The following is a 22128-nucleotide window of genomic DNA, read 5'->3' on the forward strand; positions in this document are numbered from 1 at the left end:
CTGAAAGGCTCTCTTCAGGGCAAGTGGGGGGTGATGGATGAGGGACCCCTCTGCCCCCTCCCTCCTGCTCCTGCTCCCCCTCCCCCTCTCTCTTTCCCAATCAAACGTTTCCCACATTCTTATTTGTGTTTACTTACAGAGTGTGATTTGTGGCATCTATTTGGTTGTGAATAGTCACCCCCTGACAGGGTGCCTTTCTCCTGAGCTGCTTTTCTGGGGTGATTTAGTTGGCTTGAAAGGATTAAGGTTTCTTTGTGTACACTAAAATCAACACAGGCTTTTTCTAAGCTTTGCTTGGGAAACCATACACAAATAAGCATTTTAGTTGATGGCAGATTATTCCTCTGCCCCTTATTTCCATCAAAATGGTCTTTCTTTTCTCCTCCTGAGTTTCCCCCCTTAATGCCTTATGCTAATTCCTGTTGGTAACATGAATGACAAGAAGAGGGAATCAATGCAAATCCAGGTGCTGCCAACCAGACTGACTGGTGTCCAGTGCCCGCCCCCCTCCCTGGAGAGAAGGAGATTAAGGGGAGCAGGAAAGGAGGGGGAAGGAGGGGACCGTTTTGTTAAGGGGATTAGTATTCAAACCACTAAACATCAGGAAAACAACTTCAAAAAGAGATTCATTGTGCAGTGATAATGCCAGCCAGGGCTTCAGGACAGGTGCAGAGAGCCTCTGTGTGCTTTCAGGTTTGGGGCTGTTTTCACCCCAGGTAGTGGCAGCATCAACTGATGGATGGTCCACAGGGCTTTCAAGGAATTGTCAGCCTCATGCGCATCAAGTTCAAGTTCTCCTGCAAAGCAGCCTGCCTGCCTGCCTACCAGTCGGGTCTCCTGTCTCTGTCCAGTATTCTTAGCCAAGAGCAATAAAAAGCGTTGTAAGAAAAAGGCAAGTTTACACCAGGTAGCAAGCACTACTGGGAAAATCTTCAAAGCTCCAGCATGCAGGGAAGCTGACACGTGTATTTCTCCACCTCCAGATGTTTAGAGCTACACCCCAGCTCTCCAGCTCAGAGTTCCACAGTGCTCCTCCGCCTTCGAGAAGCCTGGCTCTGAACTGGTGCTGCGATTATGCCGCTGAGCCCAGTGGCGGCAGATTTGGGCCATAAAATCTCACTGTGGGAGGGCGGTGTTAATCTCACAGACTGATTATGGTTGGGGCTTGGGGGAGCCGCTTTGATGTTGGGATGCTGGGCATGGAGCTCCAGGCGGAAGCAGCAGGCCATGGCTCAGGTCCTGTCCATCTGTTTGTGAGCCCGAATAAATCCTGCAGCCTCTGTAGGTCAGAATTTCCAACCATGGCCAAAGCTCCCGGTTTTGCTACGGCCTGAGGTCTCTGGTGGGGATGTTTTCCAACATTTAGTTGGGAAGCAGAGTAGGTCCAGGGGATGGGTTTCCTGTTACTTCTGCCCATTGGTTTTATGTTGATGTTCTCTGTGTTGTAGAGTCCATCCAGTTTAGTAGAGAACGGGTAAAAGTTTTGTGTTTAGGTGTTCCAAGTCGTTGCTTTCCTCTGTTGCCTTTTATTTCCCATCTTAAAAACAAACGGACTAAGCAGTGTGTGCTTGCGCAGGCCCACGCTATTCCAGTGAGAACTGAGCATGTCCAGAGAGGGGGGAAGATGAGCCTCCAAATTGCAGGGCTTAGGGGTGTAGACATTAAAAAAAAAAAAAAAAAAAAAAAAAAGGTTTTACTTTAGTAATCAAGGTCATGGTTGCCTTATTTAATCAGTGTGTGTTTAAACGTTTACAGGATGTTCATGTGAATTTTATGAATCCTTCTGTCTCTGTGAGTCAACCATCTGCCAAAGGAAAAATTAATTTTCTCAGTGAGACAGAAACACACAAGGAAAGACGTGTTTCTTGTCCATGTGTAGTTGGTTGAACTGCTAGAGAAGCAACAGGACCTCGCACTCACCATTCCGGAGTGTTTCTCCTGTAAAGGAACTCCCCAGCTGTTCAGGATGGCCAGCCAGTGTGTGTGTTATTACCCTTTCTCACTTACCGGAGGGCCTACCTGGCGTTTTGGCCACTTTTGAGATATAGACAGAAATGCAGAAAGTGAGTCCTTTGCTGCCTGTGACCATCCGGCCAAGATAGTTAATCTCCTTTAAACTTTGAAATTGCTTCAGAGCAGAGCTGAGGAGGAAAGAAAAGCAGGGCAGCCCTCCGTGGGAGGAAGGAGAATAGTCTGTGGCATCCTCTGTTTATGTGCCAGCCCAGATGTGTGCTCATGGTCTAGGTTGGGGAAGGAAAAAGGCCCCTTCTTGCCACAGAGGCCTCTTGTCCAGGATCTGTCCTGCAGGCAGGGTGAGCTGAGGAGGAGAGGTGGCCAAAAGGTGTACTTCACATCAGGACCTTCTCGCGCTTTCTTTACCTTCCCCTGTGTCTCACGTGGTAGCCCTGGACCCTCCTGAGTGAGCTGTTAGGGAGCGGAAGCACGGAGGTGGGAATGACCCAGGGAGGGAGGAAGCCCCTGGTTTGTGCTCCCCCTGCTTCGAGTACCAGAGTCTGCTGTGATGTGAATAGCTAAGGAGCACCACCCACCCTCATGGTTGGCCAGGGGGGAGCTCTGGTGGACACTCACCGTGGTGGGTACCAGATGGGGCACCGGGACCACCTGGAGATCACTGTCCCCAGGATGGTTTTTCCCTTTCCAGGCCCTACCAGGCTGCAGGTGACACACCTGGCCTTTCCTGGGGTCATTTTGTGCTGAGGGGGTCCATGGACACAGATGAGGTCAGAGCGTTTACGTTACTGCGGATTTCAGTTGTTTTTGACGGTGTGCTTTTATCAGCAGCACAGAAAGGAAACCAGGCTAAAAGAAAAATTGCTTGAGAATGGAGGAGAGCAGGTGAGAGACGTATTACCAGAGATGCACCTGCTTGGTGTGATGAGGTTCAGTAACTGGGCACCTAATGAGTCTTTTTAATGGCAAAGATCTCACCTCATTTATTAGGTTTAGACACAAAGAGAGGACCCCTTATTTTGGTGACCAAAAAGCTGAGTTATAGTACCACCAAGGCTACCATTGAGCTAAGAAAACCCTCCCCTAAAATAATTCTGCGCTTTCTATGTAAGTGGAAGTAATGGAGTTGTTGAGTATGGCATAGCTTTTTAAATTTTTTTTTTAATTTAGAGTTTAAAAGCCCATCATAATGCACATCTAGAGACCATTTTACAATTCCTTCTCCTGTCTTGGTTTGGTTGCATGGGGGACATGACAAGCACATTCCGAGTGTGCTGAATGAAGAGTCCTTGGCTGCATTTTTCTAATGTCTTATGTCCTGAATAAGGGGAACTTGGACTGTTATGCATTCTTTAATTTTTTTTTCTCTCTAGACTTTTTATTTTTTTTTTTTTTTTTTTTTGTATCATTTGGGGCAGGCGTCCTCAAACTTTTTAAAGTGGGGGCCAAATCACGGTCCCTCAGAGAGCTGGAGGGCCGGACTATATGAACTATTGTACTAATTCCTACTGTAACACCTCGGCTGCGCTCACTGCCCAAAAAACCTGGCGGGCCGGATCAGACTCCTCTGCGGGCCGCATGTGGCCCGCGGGCCGTAGTTTGAAGACCCCTGATTTGGGGGGTCTTTAGGAGATAGATACCTCTGATGTGTGGAGAATTAAATACTATTGAAGGGTAATTGGTGCTTGATGGGAGACAAAGACACTAGAGTACTTGAGCTCCTCCTTCTAGCCCACTGCAAATAGCTCGTAATCAGCTCCTTTTCTTATGGAAATTGACCTTTCTATAGAAACCAAGCTCAGATGTACCAAATCCTTTGTATAGAATTATTCCCTGAGAAAACAGATGCCTTGTACTGTTAGTGTGAAGCCACAGTGAGGGTCTAAAAATATCTCAAGTTGTGAGAAAGGGTTTCCCTTTAATGTTTTCATCAGCTACTACTTGGTCTTTCCCTGACCTTATGGATTATTTGGGGAGGAAGGAGGAGCCCCTGAGTAAATATTGGCTCCCATGCCTGCAGTTGTGATGGTGAATGTGAATGTTCGGCAGAGGGTGGAAGATTTTTCTGAACATTCACGTCGATCTTGATTGTGTCTTTTGAGTAGAACTTTGACAGCGACGTCACCTTTCCGGGTAAAACTTAGGCCAGACCGGAAGGAGCGGATCACAGTGTAGCACACTCCTTCCTCCAGTGACGTAAGCCAGCATGATTTTCACTTTTGAGCCCAGGGACCAGGCTCTTGGCTTGTTTTGTTGGAAGTCTTCTCTCCACGCTTGGCCATATTAGCTAGAGAGCTCGAAGCCATTCATATCCAGGGTTTTGTTTGGTTAAGCAAAATGACTTAGTGTTTGGTTGTCTCCGAAAGGAACACACACTCACAGGAGACAGTTGGAATGAAAACCTCAGATCGGTTGTGGAGAGCCTTTCACGGGGCCTGCTAAGTGACAAAGGGCCTCCTCACTGGTGATGCCAGGCCCGGAGAGTTCCCTGCACGGAGGAGGCTGGGACAACCCAGGGCCTCTGGATCATTTCTCGTTTCTGACAACTGCAGAAAAATGTTGTTTTCTCTGAAAATGTATGTTTATTTAACTAGGTTTCTTTTTGCTTCACAATCTGGATTCCATTCAGTCAGTTACCACTCCAATTAACTAACAATTATTTAACATTAACAGTAATTACAGACGCCAGTTAAGCGCCTACAGATGTCAACTGTTAGCTTTGTACCTAATCACTCAATGAAATGGAGAAAGTTCAACAAACATCAATTAGCCAGGCAATTAGTATGAGTTAGGAAGGAGCATGTTATCATGTGTGAGCTGATTCAATTTATTTTATTTTGGCAGTAAAACACACACAGGCGAGCGGCAATAAGTTCCTCAGATAAGATAAAACACTATTGTGTTGCAGCTTACAGAAGAATTCTCTACTTTCCTGTGCATAAGTCAAACATACTCTTGCCTGGAATTTATTTAACGATCAAAATTTGTCTCGGTTGCTCAGCCCAGCAATGCTCAGTCTCAGGAAGCAGCTTTGGCGAATTATGAATTCAGTGAAGATGCTGTAAAAGGAAATGCCAGAAAATTTCAGCAGAGAGATGATTGATTCCCACACAAGCAATCTCCGAGTATTTCGGATTTTTACCGGTTTATTCCTGGACCTGTGGTGGAGCTGGTGCAACAGTGATTTTATTAATTTCATGGTGCCTGAACTTTTTGCTCAGCTGTCTTTGATTTATAAGCCTGGGGCGGCCATCAGCGTGTTTTACCACTTGCCCAGTCTGTGCTTTTAAAAAAGCAGAAATGGCTGTCTATGAAAGACCCTCTTAGTGAACTCACCAGGGGATTTGGCCTGAATTCAGAGTTCTGTGCTGCTCCCCTGTAACCTACACCCAACCTATAGACCTGACTTCCGTGGGTGGCTGAGCGAGCCTGGGATCACTGGGAGAGGGCATTCTAAGGCCTGACTGTGCAGGGTGGCCCATACATTAGTATCTGGAGGTGCTTACTAACCTGCAAGTGAAACGCTGGCCATAGGTGGCTGTCCCTCTGGATCCCCTCCTAGAAGTGACTTCTTGCCAAGTCCAGAACCTGTGGATAGGAGTGGGAAGGAGCCTGAGTTTGTGAGGCACCCCATCAGTTCACTGTGATGTGACGTGACGACGTGACGTGTCCATGTGAGCAAGCCTCTCAGCAGCCCCAGGAGTTGAAGAATAAACATCCTGCCACTGGTATGGCACGGTGAAGAACCCATATCATATGGTGGTTCCGTGTTCCGGTTGTGCCCCTTCCGCGGTAGTCAGCAGTACCCCCCAGGCGGGCGGCCCCGGCTGGCTCCTGAGCAGCGTGTTTGCCTTCCGCAGCAGGTGGGGTCTCTGTATCCACTGCTGCACATTGTGCCTCAGAGGCCGTGGCAGCAAAGGTATCGTGATAGGTCAGCCACGGACCCACTGCGGGCCTTGCCTTTACTCTGGGACCAGCTCTGGGCTGCCCCCATCCTGGCAGTCAGCTTGGCAGAGAGAGAAGAGCAGGTCAGAACCGTAGCAGGGCCTCTTCAAGGCTCAGCTTGGAGGTGGTAGGTAGGCGGCATGTCCAACCACCTCACGGCCAGAACAAGTCCTGGGGCTTTTCCCGAGGTATTTTATGATCCCTGGAGGTTGGGAAGAACTTTTCTTGGTGGTGGTGGGTCTGAGCCAGCACTTCTGGCATCCCAGAAGGTCCACCATTATCCGAGCAGGTGCAGCCTAAATCGCCATGGTTACTGCATCAACTTCAGGCATCTCTGATTTTTCTCACCTTCTAATAAGATCATGTGTCTCCATCTTTCTATTCTCCATGCCCATTCCTGTGCCAGTGAGTGGACTGATCTTTAATTTTCAGCCTGAGTTTATTAGAAATGACTTAGAATTTTCAAAGGGGCGCCTCTCCTTAGCAACTGGTGATGTAAGCCTGAGGCCCAGTTCTGAGCTGAGATGGGAGGGGCCTGTTAATAAGGAGCTGTGTTCTGTGGGCCCTCCAATCCTCTCTGACCCTCGTAAACCTTGTCTTATAAAGGAAGGGGTTGAGAGCACATCATTGCTTTTCTAAGAGTGCTTTTGAAGAGGGAAATGTCTCAAGTGTGCCTGTTAATAGACTGATGTGGGAGGTGGTTATATTTGGATGCCTCTAAAAGCCACTTGGAAAACATTTCCCCCCTCTTATCTATCACCTTTCACATCTCTCAGCAGAGTAACACTAAAACCTAATTTTAGCCAACATTACATCATTTTCTCATTATCTGTTTATAGCCAGGGAAGGCTTTTCCATAGCGAAGCTCTTCTCCCAGAATGACCAACCATGCGATTCCTCATTTTGTGTCAATCGTGGATGCTCCAAGTGTGGCCTGCCCTCGGCTGGCCTTATTGGTCTGATAAACTCGTAGGACCTCTTTACTCGTCAATTTTATCCATAAACATTGGTTTGACAAGGGGTCTTCTGAAGTCAGCTTTGCCATCTGTGAAGTCAATAATGCCATTGTTTATTCCATTTGTTCCTTCAATGGGCAGAAAGTGGAAGCCATGTTGGAATTACTCTTTCCTTCAACAAATACGGTCATGCACTAAGTACGTAACAGGCTCAGGACACACAGCAATGGACAGAACATGTTACACATACAACCGGAAATGAAGAGTGTAAACTCAGAAAGAGACATTTTTAGCCGAAACTGGTTTGGCTCAGTGGATAGAGCGTCTGGCTTGCAGACTGAAAGGTACCAGGTTCAATTCCAGTCAAGGGCATATACCTTGGTTGTGAGCACATACCCAGTGGGGTGGGTGCAGGAGGCAGCTGATAGATGTTTCTAACTTTCTATTCCTCTCCCTTCCTCTCTGTAACAAATCAATAATTTTTTTTTTTTTAAGAGACATTTTCAGTGGTGTAATGGGAAAGAAGTCGCTGACTGATGTTTTTAATGGCCTTAGGACAGTGGTCAGCAAAAGCGGCTTGCGAGCCACATGTGGCCCTTTGGTCCCTTGAGTGTGGCTCTTCCACAAAATACCACGTGCGGGCACACACGTACAGTGCGATTGAAACTTGGTGGCCCATGCGCAGAAGTCGGTTTTCGGCTCTCAAAAGAAATTGCCATCGTTGTACTGTTGATATTTGGCTCTGTTGACTGATGAGTTTGCCGACCACTGCCTTAGGACTTCATTAGGAGGAGAGTTGATGTCAGGTGAGCCCTGTGGATCAGCAGACCAGAAACGGGGCAGAGCCGGGAGGCTGCCGCAGGTTCACCCTTCCTGAGAGCTGGGACATTTGCCAACTTGTGCTCCCTGTTAGACTCAAACCTACCCCTCGGAGTTTCTCATCTGAAAAACTGATATTTTTGTTCAATTGGTTACTTAAGCTAACGAGAAGATTTGGGGGAGTGCTGTACAGTTCTGTGCATTGCCTATCAGCAGGACCCCCCACCACCACCTTTTTTTTTTTTTTTTCATGTTTCCCAGTTCTCGTTGTTGGCTTAAACGTTTGTCGGGTTAGCGTGCCCCGAGGAGGCGAAGGCCTGTGGCACTCACAGTGAGCACTGCCCGCGTTCGGTAACAGCAGACCAGGCTCGAGTCCGGGCGGGCCACCTGGGACCTCTCCCCCCTGTGACCTCCCTCCGGCAGCTCACCCCACTGAGCTTGTTTTCCTCTTTGGCAATGTTGGGAAGTTGGAGGGACTCCAAAATCCATCCAGGTCTAAAGGCCAGAGGTTGCTTTTCCTTTGAGTGTTGTGGGTCCTTGTAGAGGCTGAAGCTCGCACAGAGGCCCGCCTTTTCCTAGACAGCGGGGAGGGAGGCTGGGAGCACTGGCCTTTGCGAGGAGCGGTGCCTTGGGGCCAGTGCTGACTTCAGTCCTGGAGTTGGTGAGCAAGCAGGGACTGGGGAAGGTCCTCTGCCGTGCAGGAGCTTCCGTCTCCGTAAGGAAGGTCCCAGAGGTAAGAGGGGGCTGAGTCCCAGAGGTGGGGAGGAAGGGAGAACCAGGTTCTAACAATGGGCATACCCACGGTGAGGGCCGAACCTCCAGAATAAGAATAACAATACAGTCCTCCTCTGCTGGTCTGCATTCTGAGAGGTGTTTTATCTGCTTCATAAATGTCTATAAAGCACTTGGGTGCAGGTTCCTTTGTACTTGACTGAAGTGTATGACTGACCCCTTCCCTCAGGGGCTTTGCTACAGGTTAGATACAGGTGGGGCCAAGGGGCCAGACTCCCAGAGCGAGGCCCTGCTTTAGAGCATCCAGGGGCAAGCTGCCAGGTGGCTTCCTTTTCCATGGAGTGACTCGTTTTACCAAGGTGAATGGAAGTGAGGCCTGGGTGGACCATTCTAGATAACGTGGGGAATGTCGCCACCTCGCCATCCATCTTCCTCTGTCAGCACACTCCTTCACCAGGCGGTTCATCAGGACTCCGCTTCCTCCGGGTTAATCCAGGCCTTCTTGATGGAAGCCTTTTACTCCCTACTTTGTTTTCTGCCAGAAGGTAGACGACCTCATTGTCTCCATACCATATGTGCTGTGCGCTGGATTTTGGCTTTATCCACAGCCTTCTCATATATGCCGGGGAAAGTTTGCTTCAGAGTAAAGAAAAAGAGATAAGACTTCGAGTGTCTAGGGGCCAGGGGTCCTCAAACTTTTTAAAGTGGGGGCCAGATCACGGTCCCTCAGAGAGCTGGAGGGCCGGACTATATGAACTACTAATTCCTACTGTAACACCTCGGCTGCGCTCACTGCCCAAAAAACCTGGCGGGCCGGATCAGACTCCTCTGCGGGCCGCAGTTTGAAGACGCCTGGTCTAGGCATTCCGTACGCAGTGGCACAAACTACAATTGTGAATGGATCTAAGGAGGAGCCGGTGAAATTTTGTTGTTGCCAGATCCACTGTGTGTTATTTAGGGGAACTGGGTTTGTCCCTCTGCCTCCCTCTCTTTCCGAGACTGAACTGCAGACAGGAAGAGCGTCCCTGAGGAGACACTGAGCATCTCAGAGGCAGATTCCTGGATTAGATGCAGGGGCACAGCTGCTGTGTGCTTTGGTGGAATATTAGCTTATAAATTTTATGGGGGTTCTTTTTGGGTTTTGGTTTGGGTTTTTTTGCACTTATCTGTAGGGGCCATATTGCCCTGTATAATGGCCTCTTCCCGAGCTGTTAGACACCAGATCAATTTGATTTTGACTCCCAGGGAAGTGGGAACTCCTGGCTTCAGTAGGCCGGCTGGGGATACCTGGCTAGAGGATGGCCATCCAGTGCCAGTCTGGCCTCACCAACCCTGGGTAATGGATATGTGCCCGAATGGCCATTACTCTTGCTGGGCCAGGGCCTCTCGCCTGAGCACGCCTTCATCAGGCCGGGGCTGGGTTTAGCCACTTCCCTCCTCAGGGCCCTTGGGTTGAGCAGACGTCTCCTGCTCCTCCTCCTTCCCCGTGAGCTCCAGGACAAACTTGAAAACTGCCTACTCGGAGGGATTTTCTGGCATTTTAAAAGTTAAGGCTGACTTTCGGAGCCTTCTCAGCATCTTGCCAGGTATCTTATCTTATTCAAATATCCTAATTGCTACTCCAGCTTCTCACTGCACATCATCCTAGCACCCAGCTGACAAAATAGACCTTCACCTGAGGGCCTCATTATGCTTTCTGCCTGTGCATCAGGCCAAAAATACCTCCACAGTTCCCGCCCGCCACCCTGGGCTTGCAAGTGACAAACAAATAATTGGGTGAAACAAACCCTGGGCGCCGAGCAGCTGCCATCGGTGTCGGAGCACAGAGGAGTCCCCGGCAATAACAGTCACAGCGCTGCCTGCTTCGTGTCAGAGCAAATCTTTGAACAGTGGGTTTGCTGACACCAGAGAATGACAGCCTTGGAAATGGCATGCTAGTTACTGCTGCGAGTGAGGCCTCTCATGTAGATCGTGACAAGCAGCTGTCATTTCCGTACAGGTGAGCTGCTGACATCTGGAATGGGGAGGGCGGGGTGACGGGGGCCATGTTTGGTGGGCAGGTAAGGCTGCACTGTGGAGAGAGGAATCTCAAGTACTCACGACCATTTGCATGCACACACACACACACGCACACACCGTCTTTAACTCCTTTAGGACACATCTGAGATCCAGCTGCAGAAATACGGTGCCAGCTTTTTGAGGCTGGGCTGAGGCCATGGTGCCCGTCCAGTGCCCAGCACAGGAGGCTTACAGAATTCACTTAAAGGTTTTTCCAGTTCCACTCTGTGCCCTCCTCATCTTCTTGATTGTCATGGATTTGGTTTCCTGGCCCAGTACTTCATTTTAGTGAAAAAGGCCAAGTCTCTGCTGGTAAGAACTCACCACTCACAGGAATGGATTACCTGGAATTCAGGTGCAGGGTTGGGTCCAGACTAGGGCTTCTTTCGGTGTGGCCCCTGGACCAGCAAGACCAGCATCCTGTGAGGAGCTGTTGTTAGGTGTATAAATTCCCCCAAATCGGACTCTCTGGGGTGTGGCCCAGCAGTCTGCCTTGAACAAGCCTTCCAGGTGATGCCGATCTAGATGTAAGGAAGGACATTTAGACAGTGGGGTTTTCGTAAATGCTCAAATGATGCATGGATCACTCGGAGAAATCCAGACTCCTTAGCAATTAGGGAGTAGGCCTGGTCATTGTCCGGCATGTTTTTACTTACTTATTTTCAATATCACATGTACCGGAGCTGTTGAAAGTAAGCACCGTGGACCCACCACTGGACTCAGTTGCCCCTCACCCTGGATTCCTGTCCTTCGCTCTCTTCCCTGGTGCCCAGGCCTCCTCATGTCCAGGAGGCTGGCCGAAGCCAGGCCTGTGTTTAGGGCTGTATTAAAAATAAAAAGCAAAGCCGTCTGTCCCAAATGGAGTTTGGAACCGTGACCTTGGGCCAGTGTTACACTGTAACCAGCCCAGCTAACTTGCTCAACCGCTTCTCAAAGACAAACTGCTCTGTTTAGTTCCTGGTTGGCAGATCCTGCCTCACCAGTGCCCGCCTGCCAGCTGTAAGCGGGGTTATCCCAGCACAGAGCACACCTACAGAGCAAGTGTGCCGGGACTACCAGGAACTAGCTGGCAGCCAAACTACCGTGTAGATTCCTAATTCACCCGCAGTTACCAGGATTGTAGAATCATGGATGGCAGTGTTTTAAAATATTTTCTCTTCTATGCCAAATATTATGCTAAGACTATAAAATTATACTGAAGCTGGGTGGTCCCCCCCCCCCAAAATTGACATTTTCTAAGATGTTTCATCAAGTTCACCTGAATAGTAAAGCTTTTTTAGGGGTCCCTCAATAATAGACATCACCCAAAGAGGGGTGTCAAACTTTTGCCTGCATCAGAATGCTCGGGGGAGGGGAGTCTTACTAAGACACAGGTTGTTGGGTCTCACCACCTAGAGGCTCATGAACTTGGATTCCTTCTGACAGTTAACTAGGGGGTGCTGATGCTTCTGGTCCTGGGGGCACATTTGGGGATTCGAAGTTTGTTAAAGCTTCCCAGGTTTAAGTGCTTTCTCCAACAGTGACTATCTGAATTGAGAATCAGCTCAAAGGCTTAGCAAGTGTGTCTTTACATGTGACGTGAAATGTGCACATGAAAGTGAATTCCGTTTCAAAGTGGATCCATACCAGGAGCTTTTTAAAACATGAAAATTATCCACATTAATTAAACATAGAGAGCATTAGAATTAACCCTCAGATGTACCCATTGTCCAGATTTATATTTATCAGGATTTGCCATAGATGTTTATAGGTGAAAGGATAGATGGGGTGATTTCTGTTCTCTTTATTGCTTATTTTATAGCACATGGCATTTTGCCCCTACTTACTTCAGGATACATCTATTTTGTTAAAGTTTGTTCCTGTATAACCACATTCTGTTACCAGTTTGACAAAATACCCTGTTTCCCCGAAAATAAGACAGTGTCATATATTAATTTTTTTCTCCCAAAGTTGCGCTAGGTCTTATTTTCAAGGGATGTCTTATCTTTCCAAGCGCTAGGTCTTATTTTCGGAGGATGTCTTATTTTCGGGGAAACACGGTATAAAGTAATTCCTCTGCGTCCTCTAATTCCCATCTGTAGTCCCATCTTCCCGATGGTCTCCCAGGTGCCGTTTTACACAGTTTATTCCCGTTCGATTCACCCCAGAGTCACTTATCAGTGACTTTAATCAGGAGCTTCCCACACTCTCCGGGCCTCCAATTCTCAAGCCAGCGGCTTGCTGCAGAAACCAGGTCAGCTGTTTATGGACGAATCCACATGCTGGCAGCCCTGGTGGTGTCGTTTCGTTTATTCCTCTGTTCCTCACGTGTCCCACCGTGGCAACTGGGCCCAGAGAGCCTGGACTAGATTCAGGTTAGACTTTTTGGTGAAAAAACACCATAGTTGTTGCAGGAAGCTTTGTGCCGCCTCACATTTGAGTCTTGAGGTCTCCGTTTTGGTGCTGCCAAGATTGTTCAGTGAGTTAGGCTGTGACAAAGCTCCCCATCCACTTTCCTCCCGTGGTTTCACCCCCTGAGGAGAGTTGCCCAACAAAGTACTTCATCAAGGATGGCAAAAGAGTGTCTTTCCTACCATCCCTCCACGATAGTCGGCTGAAAGAAATTCTTCTGTACAAGTTTTCCCTCGTCACGTTAGAGCGCTCTGGTCGTCCTCGATATAATCACAGGAAAAGCAAGACGCATGTTTATTTTTTTCTTTCAGTTGCAACTTATAGGGCTAGAAGTTGTTACCCTTCTAGGAATTGTGTTACTATTTCCATACCCTCCTCTGTTTTCATTTTTCTTACAGCAGATCTAACCCATGCTTTTAATTTTTTGAACCTTAAGTGGTTTGTGTTTATCAATGGAAGGGACAGAATATCTAAAAATGAGAATGCTGTCCAGACGCACGTGCATGTGAATTTGAAGTTAATGCCTGTCCTTCACAGCTCTGCTCAGCGGCCGCGTCCTCCAGGCAGCCTTCCATCTGGCCAGGATCGCACACTCCTGCAAGCTGCCTTGAAGCGATAGATGCTGCTGTCTTACTCTCTTCTCTGAATTCTCCCCTCCTCTTTCCCCCGGTGACCCGCAGGGCGCCTTGCATGAAATAGGGGTTCCGTTTCTGTTTATCGAACATCCTAAAAGCTATTTCAAATCTTCAAATGCGCATTACAACCGGAGTGACTCAGTGACTTGATCAAAGCAGGTTTGGAAACATTTGAATCTTCCTTGATCTTATCGACTCATTTGGCATTCTCAGATGGTCTGAGGATCCCAACCGGTCCCTTTTCGGGAAGTGACCAGGAGGCTGTCCTTACGGATTGAGTGCCTGCGGTGTGCCAGTGGCTTTTGTGTTTGCTTAGCTCAGACTGTGGCCCAGCCAAATAGGTGTTTTACATGTGAGAAAACTCCCCTGGTGGGAAAAAAACAGCCAGGTCTTGTGTTCCAGCCTCCCAGGCTCCTGCTCTTTCTGCCTGTGCCAGCCCAGCCTGAAGGGGTGAGGGCTGTTGTTTGGCGAAGTGAAAAATGCCTCCTGTCGACACCACAGTTTCCCATTGAGCTTGAACGTTTGCATTGTATTTAGGTAAAAGGACTGGTTAGGCAGCTCTAGCCTGGGCAACCTGAGGGAGAGCAGAGTGGGGACACCCACACTTCGAGCATATGCCACATACATTTACCACTTAATTTAATGGAAGACTTAGTGTGATGCGTAAACCTCACCTCCCACAAACGTAGATGTTCTATATCTACGGAATGGGAGCATTATATTGCTGATGAGTAAAAATGAAACTGGAAAAGCTGTAGAGGAATTTCAAGTGACGGGACAGCAGTTATAACTGGAAATCTTAGTGAGGTGCTGAAATTTTTGTTGTTTAGAACTTCCCACTTAATTTGGGAGTGGTGGTAAGGAGAGATTTATAGGTCGAGAAGGCCTCACTCAAGTAGATGGGAGAAGTAGTAATTCTCAAAGCCCTGTTAAGATAGCCTGAAATTCCAGCATCTACATATCAAGGGAAGGGAGAGTGGGTGAGGCAAGGGGGTGGTGGGGACCATAGACCACTAGGCACCCGAAAGGTGTCCAAGGAAAAGTGGAAATTTCTGAAGTACCTTTTGGGGGGTGTCCATGTGTATGTGGCAGGGAGAGAAGAAGTTTCCAGGGGGAAAGCACTCAGAGTAAGCTTGTTTTTTTTCCTCTCTTTTTTTTTTCTCTCTCTTTTTTATTTTTTCTTATAAAGACAAATAGCCCAACCATGTTGAGTTTTCTGATAGCAAAGGTGCAAGGGATCCCTGCCATTCACCCATTCTCTGTGGAACATCTTCTTCGGAGAGCCTCAGGCCTCGCCCAGCCCACTCCTGTCTGTGTTCACCTTTGGCTCTCCATGTGGGCAGGGATGCCTTTTGGGGCAGAGCATCATTGGTAAGCTCTTTTATTCTTAAAAAAAAAAAAAAAAAAAAAAAAAAAATGCTACACAGAGGCATTAGAACCCTGGCATGCAGGGTTTTTTCAAGGCACTCACCCACCGAGCTTTCTGTCCACCCCCTTGCCAGCTTCCACCCCACGGTGACTGTGCAGTCATCTTACTTCCTACATTCCTGCCCCCGGGCTGCTGGGCTGATGGTCTGTGTACATTTGTGCTCAGCCTCAGCTGAACTCTGGAAGCACCCGCCATCCTCCCACCCCCATTCCCTCCTCCATTCCTTGACTGACACTGAAGTAACTGCACTGTGTCCCCTCCTACCTCAGCTCCCTGCGCTGCCCCCACCCCAGACCGGGGGAGGACTGAGCCTCTGTTGGGGAACAGCGCCAGGATCCTCTTCCAGACCTAGGAGGTCTCCTCCTCTTGACCAGGAGGGAGTTGGCTCCTTTGCCTTCTTCCCTGGCCACCTCCTAGGTAGTCAGTCTGACTCTTGTTCGGCCCCAGTCTTTCATTTCCAACTGGCTTTTTATTTCCTTGTCTCTCTTAATACCCTTAGGTTAAAAAACAAACAGCACTTCCTGAGAGATTGTAAACAGCTGCTCTAGCCCTGCTTCTTTAGGAATTTGAACAAATAAATCTTTTTTGATATCTTTCTCTCATGCCCCCCCGCCTTCCTGTGAAATACCTGGTGTTTGCATATCTTCTGGATGGTAATTACGGTGACTGGACTCTCACTGTCCAGATCAGGACGCTTGGAAGTGAAGCCGACAGCTCTAATAATTACTTTGGGCCCTGGCCAGGTAGCTCAGTTGTTGTCCCAAAAAGAGAAAAAAGCAAGCTCACTCTGAGTGCTATCCCATTGGAAACCCTTCTTCTCTCCCTGCCACATGCACAGAGACACCCCACCCAAAGTACTTCAGGAATACACCGAAGTTGTGGGTTCAGTCCCCAGTCAGGGCACTTACCAGGATCAACCAACGAATACATAAGTAAGTGGAACAACAAATCGATCTTTCTCTCCTCCCTCTCTTCCTCTCTCTCTAAAACAGTGGTTCTCAACCTTTCTAATGCGGCGACTCTTTAATACAGTTCCTCATGTTGTGGTGACCCCCAACCATAAAATTATTTTCATTGCTACTTCATAACTGTAATTTTGCTATGGTTATGAATTCTAATATAGATATCTGTGTTTTCCGATGGTCTTAGGCGACCCTGCTAGCGGTTCTCAACCTGTGGGAATCGTGACCCACAGGTTGGAACCGCTGCTGTAGAAAATAATTTTATGGCTGGGGGGGTCACCACAACATGAGTAACTGTATTAAAGGGTCGCGGCAGTAGAAAGGTTGAGAACCACTGCTCTAAAAAAAATCCATCACTAAAAAAAAAAATAATTGCTTTGGTACAACAGGTTTAAACTCGGACTGGCCAAATGCTCACCCTGGTGATAGTCCAAGTTCTTTCACAGTTTGGTAATGTGCCTCAATCACTAGTGATTGGAGCTGACATTGACTGAGCACTTAGCTATGAGCCAGGCTTTGCCCTAGTCCTTTTACATGGGTTAACTCACATCGCACCCCTCTGACACATAGAGTGATATGAGCACCATTGTGACTATGGGGAAACTGAGGCACAGAGAAGCTGAGCTAGCTGCTCAAGGTTATGCACCTCATTAAGTGCTTTATCTTCATGCCTAGCTACCAGCCCCCAATCATCAGGCAGCCCTGTATCCTCGGAGGTCAGCAGAGCTCCCCAGGTGCCTGCTCAGTTAGAAGCAATGCTAGGTGAAGAAGAGTCTCACCTTCCAAAGCAAGTCTTTACTTAGGGCTGTTTATCCAGGGCTCCACTCCCGAACACTAGTTCAATACCTAACCTTTTCACCGAGCCCAGGGGCCCTGCGTGAGAGCAGGTGGGGATTCCCAATCACTATTATTCTGGGAAACACAGGTCTTAAAAACAAGTGGAAGAGCTTACACCCTACTAGGTGGGACCCTGGGACTTTGCTTCTTCTGGGGGTTCTTACCTCCCCCATGTTGTCCTCCCTGGAGTGATTTAGGACGACGTTACTTAAGAGCTGGAGCTAGCCTGGTGACCAGCTTTTAGGCTGGGAAGTGGGTGGTCCTGCCTGGGAAATGGGCGTTTCATCTCATAGGAGAGTTCAGTCCTCTAGCTGACACCCTCCTCCCCTCTCCCTCCCCCGCCTGCGCTGCTCTGAAAGCCTTTCCTGCCCACATCGGAATCCTCACCTGTGGAACTTACCACAGGCAGGCGAAAGTTCATCAGGAAGCTTCACTTTTTCTTTCAGTGCCACCAGGCCGACTGGGATTTATTGGAACCTAAACGTACTAGTTCTTTATTTGCTCTCATATTCGGCAGACTCAAGAGTGTAAGGAAGTGGCCAGTGCTCTCTGCCTCACGGGTGTGGACACCGAGTCTTTCACTGCGGTTCAGTCACAGTCTCCCTGTCACTCTGCTGGGAGTAGGCAGGGGAGGGAGCCCGGGGCGGAGAGAAAGCTGCCCAGAGCTTTTCCACACTCTTCCCTCCAGGTGCATGTCTTCCCTCCGTGTTTCTGAGGGTGTTGTGGAGAGGAAAAGGATGTTCTTTGACATGTGTGTACACACACACACACCCCTTTCTCTCAGCCCATCGGGACTCTCAATCCTGGCCATCAAACTTCTTCCCCAAGAAGCCCCTTCTCTCTTCCTGTTTCTCACCTGTCAAGTTTGTTAACCATCTCAGAGCTGCCTTTGGGGTTTCAGTAGCAAAGGAATTCCTTTCAGATGTTTCAGACCCAGCAGCCCAGGTACGCAGCTCATGGCTCTCCTCTGCAGGGACAAGCTTGAGGTTACATGCAAGTACAAGGGAAGCAGCCGTTAGGTCTCCCCGGTCTCATTACATCCATAAATCTGGATGATTCTAGTTGAAAATTAAAACCACTCCCCACTCCCATTTTTCAATATCAAGGATTTTTAAAACATTGAATTATATAATAATAATCCTATATAATAAAAGCCCAGCGATCGTAACGGCGGAACAACCAGAGACCAGAACTGCCACAGGCCCTTACCCAGGTCAGCCCCGCCTCCCAGCAGGGACCGCCACTCCGATCGGGGGTGTGGCTGGCCTGCAAACCCCCAGTGGCCCCTCACCCAGGCAGGTCCCATTCCCCAGCAGGGACCCCCAACCCCAATCTAATGGGGCCCCCATTAGAGCAGGTCAGCCAGCACCCACCTGTGCACCAGGCCTCTATCCTATGTAATTAAAAGGTAATGTGCATATTGACCCTAAAGGCAGAATGACCACTGCACCAGTCACTATGAGGTGCACTGACCACCTTTCAGTGTCTTTTCCCGGCCGGCAGGCTCCAATCACCTGATGGCGAATGGAGAACCGGGGGGTGGGGGGTGGGGAACGTGGGCGGCTCCTGGCTAAGGCCCCCACCCTACCTGTCACCCCATACACACAGGGTGACCCACGGGGTGGGGATGGGAAGATGTTATGATTGCAGGCCAGGCCTAGGGACCATACCCACATGATGGGCCTCTATTAATAATAGCAGCAGCAGAGCAGCAACATTTGCTGAGTCCCAAGAATATGGCAACTGCTCTGCTGGGCCCTTCATATGCGTTCTCTCCAGTGGGTACCGGGCCCCACACACTGATGTTATAACTGCTTTGCAGAGGCTCAGGGAGACTCCTGCTGAAGGCCAGCCAACTGGCCTGTGTTGAAGCCAGGATTTCATTCACGTTCTGTTCATTCATTGATCAGATATTTGACTACCTGTTTGTGTCAGAGACTGTGCTAGGAACAGTGGACATTGAGATGGACGTAGCTCGTGGTGTAATGGGGTAGTCAAATATTGACTCCAGGCCTGCTGGACTATGACTTACTTTCTTCCTCACTTTCAATTTTCCCTCCAAAGGTTTGTAAAAGAAATTTTATGGTGCAAAATTGCAGATCTACAGAAAAATTGTAAAAAAGACAATGAATGCCTGTATACCCTTCACCTGGTTCCATCAGTTGTTAACGTTTGGCCACGTTTGTTATTGGGGCTTCAGTAGCTGAGGAAGTGCATTCAGATGGTGTCAGACCTGGCAGCCTCAAGGTCCCAGCTCATGGCTCTGCACTACAAATATAAACTTGTTGGGAAGAGCTTCATACTGAGGAGGTCAGTTCAGAGTTAAAGACACCAGGACACTTTGTATTCATTTCCTGCCCTTTTCTATCTCAGGGCCGTTATCACATTGAGGAACGCTAACTGCAATTCCACAATTTTATCTAACGTTCATATTGAGCTTTCCTTGCTTGTTTCTAGTGTGTATGTATGGGCACACACACACACACACACACACACACGTGTTTAAACAGAGGGCTTTTACTCTTTTTTCTAGGATCCTATTGGGGGTCACACATTTGGTGGATATGTCTCTTTAGCCTCTTGAAATGCAACTCCATTCCTCACCCCTCACCACACACACCTTCATAATTGACCAGTGATACTGACTTTTAAAATCTTTATTGTTGGAATTATTACAGATATTCCTCTATTTGTCTCCCATTGCCCCCTTCCACCTGGTTCCCACCCGCCCCAGGCCTTCCCCACTCTGTTGTCTGTGTCTGTAGGTAATACATATATGCATATAAGATTGCTTAATCTCTTCCCTCCCTGTCACCCCCCTCCCTCTGAGAATCATCAGTCTGTTCCATTTCCATGCCTCTGATTCTTTCATTCACCAGTTTATTATGTTCATTAGATTTCTTATTTATTTTGATTTTTAGATTCAGTTGTTGATAGGTATTTATTTGTTGCCATTTTGTTGTTTACATTTTTTATCTTTTTCGTTTTCTTCTTCCTCTTCTTAAAGTATACCCTTCAACATTTCGTATAATACTGGTTTGGTGGTGATAAACTCCTTTATCTTTTTCTTGTCTGTGAAGCTCTTTATCAGTCCTTCAATTCTAAATGATAGCTTTGCTGGGTAGAGTAATCTTGGTTTTAGGTCCTTGCCATTCATCACTTAAAATATTTCTTGCCTCTCCCTTCTGGCCTGCATAGTTCTTATTGAGAAATCAGCTGACAGTCGTTTGAGCATTCCCTTGTAGGTAATTAACTGCTTTTCTCTTGCTGCTTTTAAGATTCTCTCTGAGTTTAGCCCTTGGCATTTTAGCCCTTTGCACTCCGCTGTCCCCTGAGAGGGGACATCGGAATTCTAGCATATCACTCGGATATCCCCTCTCAGAGGGGACATGGCAGTTTATTAGTGATTACGGGGAATTGAGTTAATTCAACGCACGTGTCTGCCGCAAAGTAGCGTCGAGTAGCTGGTAGCCAATGTCCAGAATGGTTTGGAGTGCAAAGGGTTAATTATGATTGTCTTGGTGTGGTCCTCTTTGGATTCCTCTTGTTTGGGACTCTTTATGCTTCCTGGACTTGTAAGTCTATTTCTTTCACCAGGTAGGGGAAGTTTTCTTTTCTTTTCTTTGGGGGGGGGGGGGATTTTTATTTCTATTTTATTTTTATTTTTTTATTGTTTGAAGTATTACAAATAGTAGTACATATGTCTTCCCTCCCCCCCATTGATCTCCCTCCAGCCTTCCCTACCCCCCAGTACATGCCCTCATCTGCTCCCCACCCCAGTGTCTTATATCCATTGGTTATGTTTATATGCATGTGTACATGTCCTGTTGACCTCTTACACACACGCACACACCGCTCCCCTGCCTTTCTGCTGTAGTTTGGCAGTCTGTTCAATGCCTCTGTATCTATTTTCCCCCCATTTATTTCCTTTAAAAAAAAAAAAATCTTGCCTCTGCAGACTAGAAATAAACATATAATAACAAAAAATGTTTGAGCCCCAATTTTAATGTCCAACATTCTGGGTCCCTGTTTCAATGTCAAACAGATACTTATGTGTACATGTCAGCCATGATATCTGGATGGTGGGCACATGGTGGCAATGCAGGTCCGACCCTCTCTGGTTTGGTCCTAGGCGACCTGCAGCGACGCACTGCTGCTGACTGCTAGAATGGCAAGGCGTCGTCAGCGTCTTCCATCTCTGGACTGTTTCTCCTCTTGTCTTCTATTGCAGGAATCCACATGGTCTTGGAGTTGTTTTCTGAAAATATACATATTCTTGACCAAAAGTTAATAAAGGAATCTTTTCTATATAATTGATTTGGGATCCTTTTTATTTTTGCCCAAATGATTTTCCTTTGTCTTATTTAGACACCATGTGTGTTTTTCATGGGTGTCTTGCTGTTAGCATTACAAATGAAAATTAATTTTGTAAAGTAAAAATTTCCTAGATATAATTTACTTATAGGATATTTTTCCTTACATGATATTACCCTACTATCCCCCCTTTTTTTATTAATGGAAGCTTTTGTAAATTTTATAATGCAGTCTTGATAACTTTAAATTTCATTTTTTTGCACAAAAACCTGACTGCTTTGGGTTCATTGCATGTTCAGGAATTTTACCATGAGATGAACTACCAATAGAAATTTTACTACTTTAGATAACAGCTTTTTGTCCAGTACAATTAAATTTTCTTGAATATTCACTTATTTCAATTAGCCTATTTAAATCAATCTAAAAACGTGATTGCTATTTTACTGTCGAATTTAATACTCTACCAACAATATTAGTTTACCCTGTAAATATTAGTGGAAAGCATTATTTGCATTCTTGAGTAGGCCCTGAGCATTCCTGGTGCTAGGCTGGATTTAGATATAAGGCAGCTGCTGTTGGCCAAGTCTCTGTCTGTTACCTGTGTCCCAATCTGAGCTGGGCCAAGTCTCTGTCTGCCACCTGTGTCCCGATCTGAGCTGGGCGTGGGAAGCAAAGCAGCCATGGGGGCAAGAGACCTCCCTCAAAAAGGGTAAGGGTTCAAGCCCCTGCAGGGTTGGTGGGGGCTGGGGGTGGGGTTTGATGATCTGTGCTCCACCTCAGGTAGGGGAAGTTTTCTGTCACTATGTCTTCAAACAGGTCCTCAATATCTTGCTTTCTCTCCTCCTCTGGCACCCCCAAATGCAAAAATTGGTACGCTTGAAGTTGTCCCAGAGGCTCCTTACATCATCCTCACATTTTTAGATTCTTTTTTCTTTTTGCTCTTCTGGTTGGGTGTTTTTTGCTTCCTCATATTTCAAATCATTGATTTTATTCTCAGAATCTTCCATTCCACTGTTGAATCTCTGTATATTATTCTTTATTCCAATCAGTGTGCACTTAATTCTAACTGATCTTTTTCC

At 47.5% G+C, this 22128-nt stretch overlaps 1 protein-coding gene and 1 long non-coding RNA gene across 10 annotated transcripts in view; one reads left to right on the plus strand and one right to left on the minus strand.

Annotated features, from left to right (window-relative positions):
• Positions 1-22128, plus strand: part of AUTS2 (activator of transcription and developmental regulator AUTS2) — a 1013113-nt gene that overhangs the window by 928102 nt on the left and 62883 nt on the right. The window lies entirely within an intron of this gene.
• LOC118703884 lies at positions 4783-11416 on the minus strand. The gene is made up of 2 exons (XR_004983174.2): positions 11138-11416; positions 4783-5030 (listed from the first exon to the last, which is right to left on the minus strand). It is a non-coding gene; the product is annotated as an uncharacterized LOC118703884 (long non-coding RNA).

The sequence above is a fragment of the Pipistrellus kuhlii genome, unplaced genomic scaffold, assembly GCF_014108245.1.
Source record: "Pipistrellus kuhlii isolate mPipKuh1 unplaced genomic scaffold, mPipKuh1.p scaffold_m20_p_4, whole genome shotgun sequence".
Taxonomy (NCBI): domain Eukaryota; kingdom Metazoa; phylum Chordata; class Mammalia; order Chiroptera; family Vespertilionidae; genus Pipistrellus; species Pipistrellus kuhlii.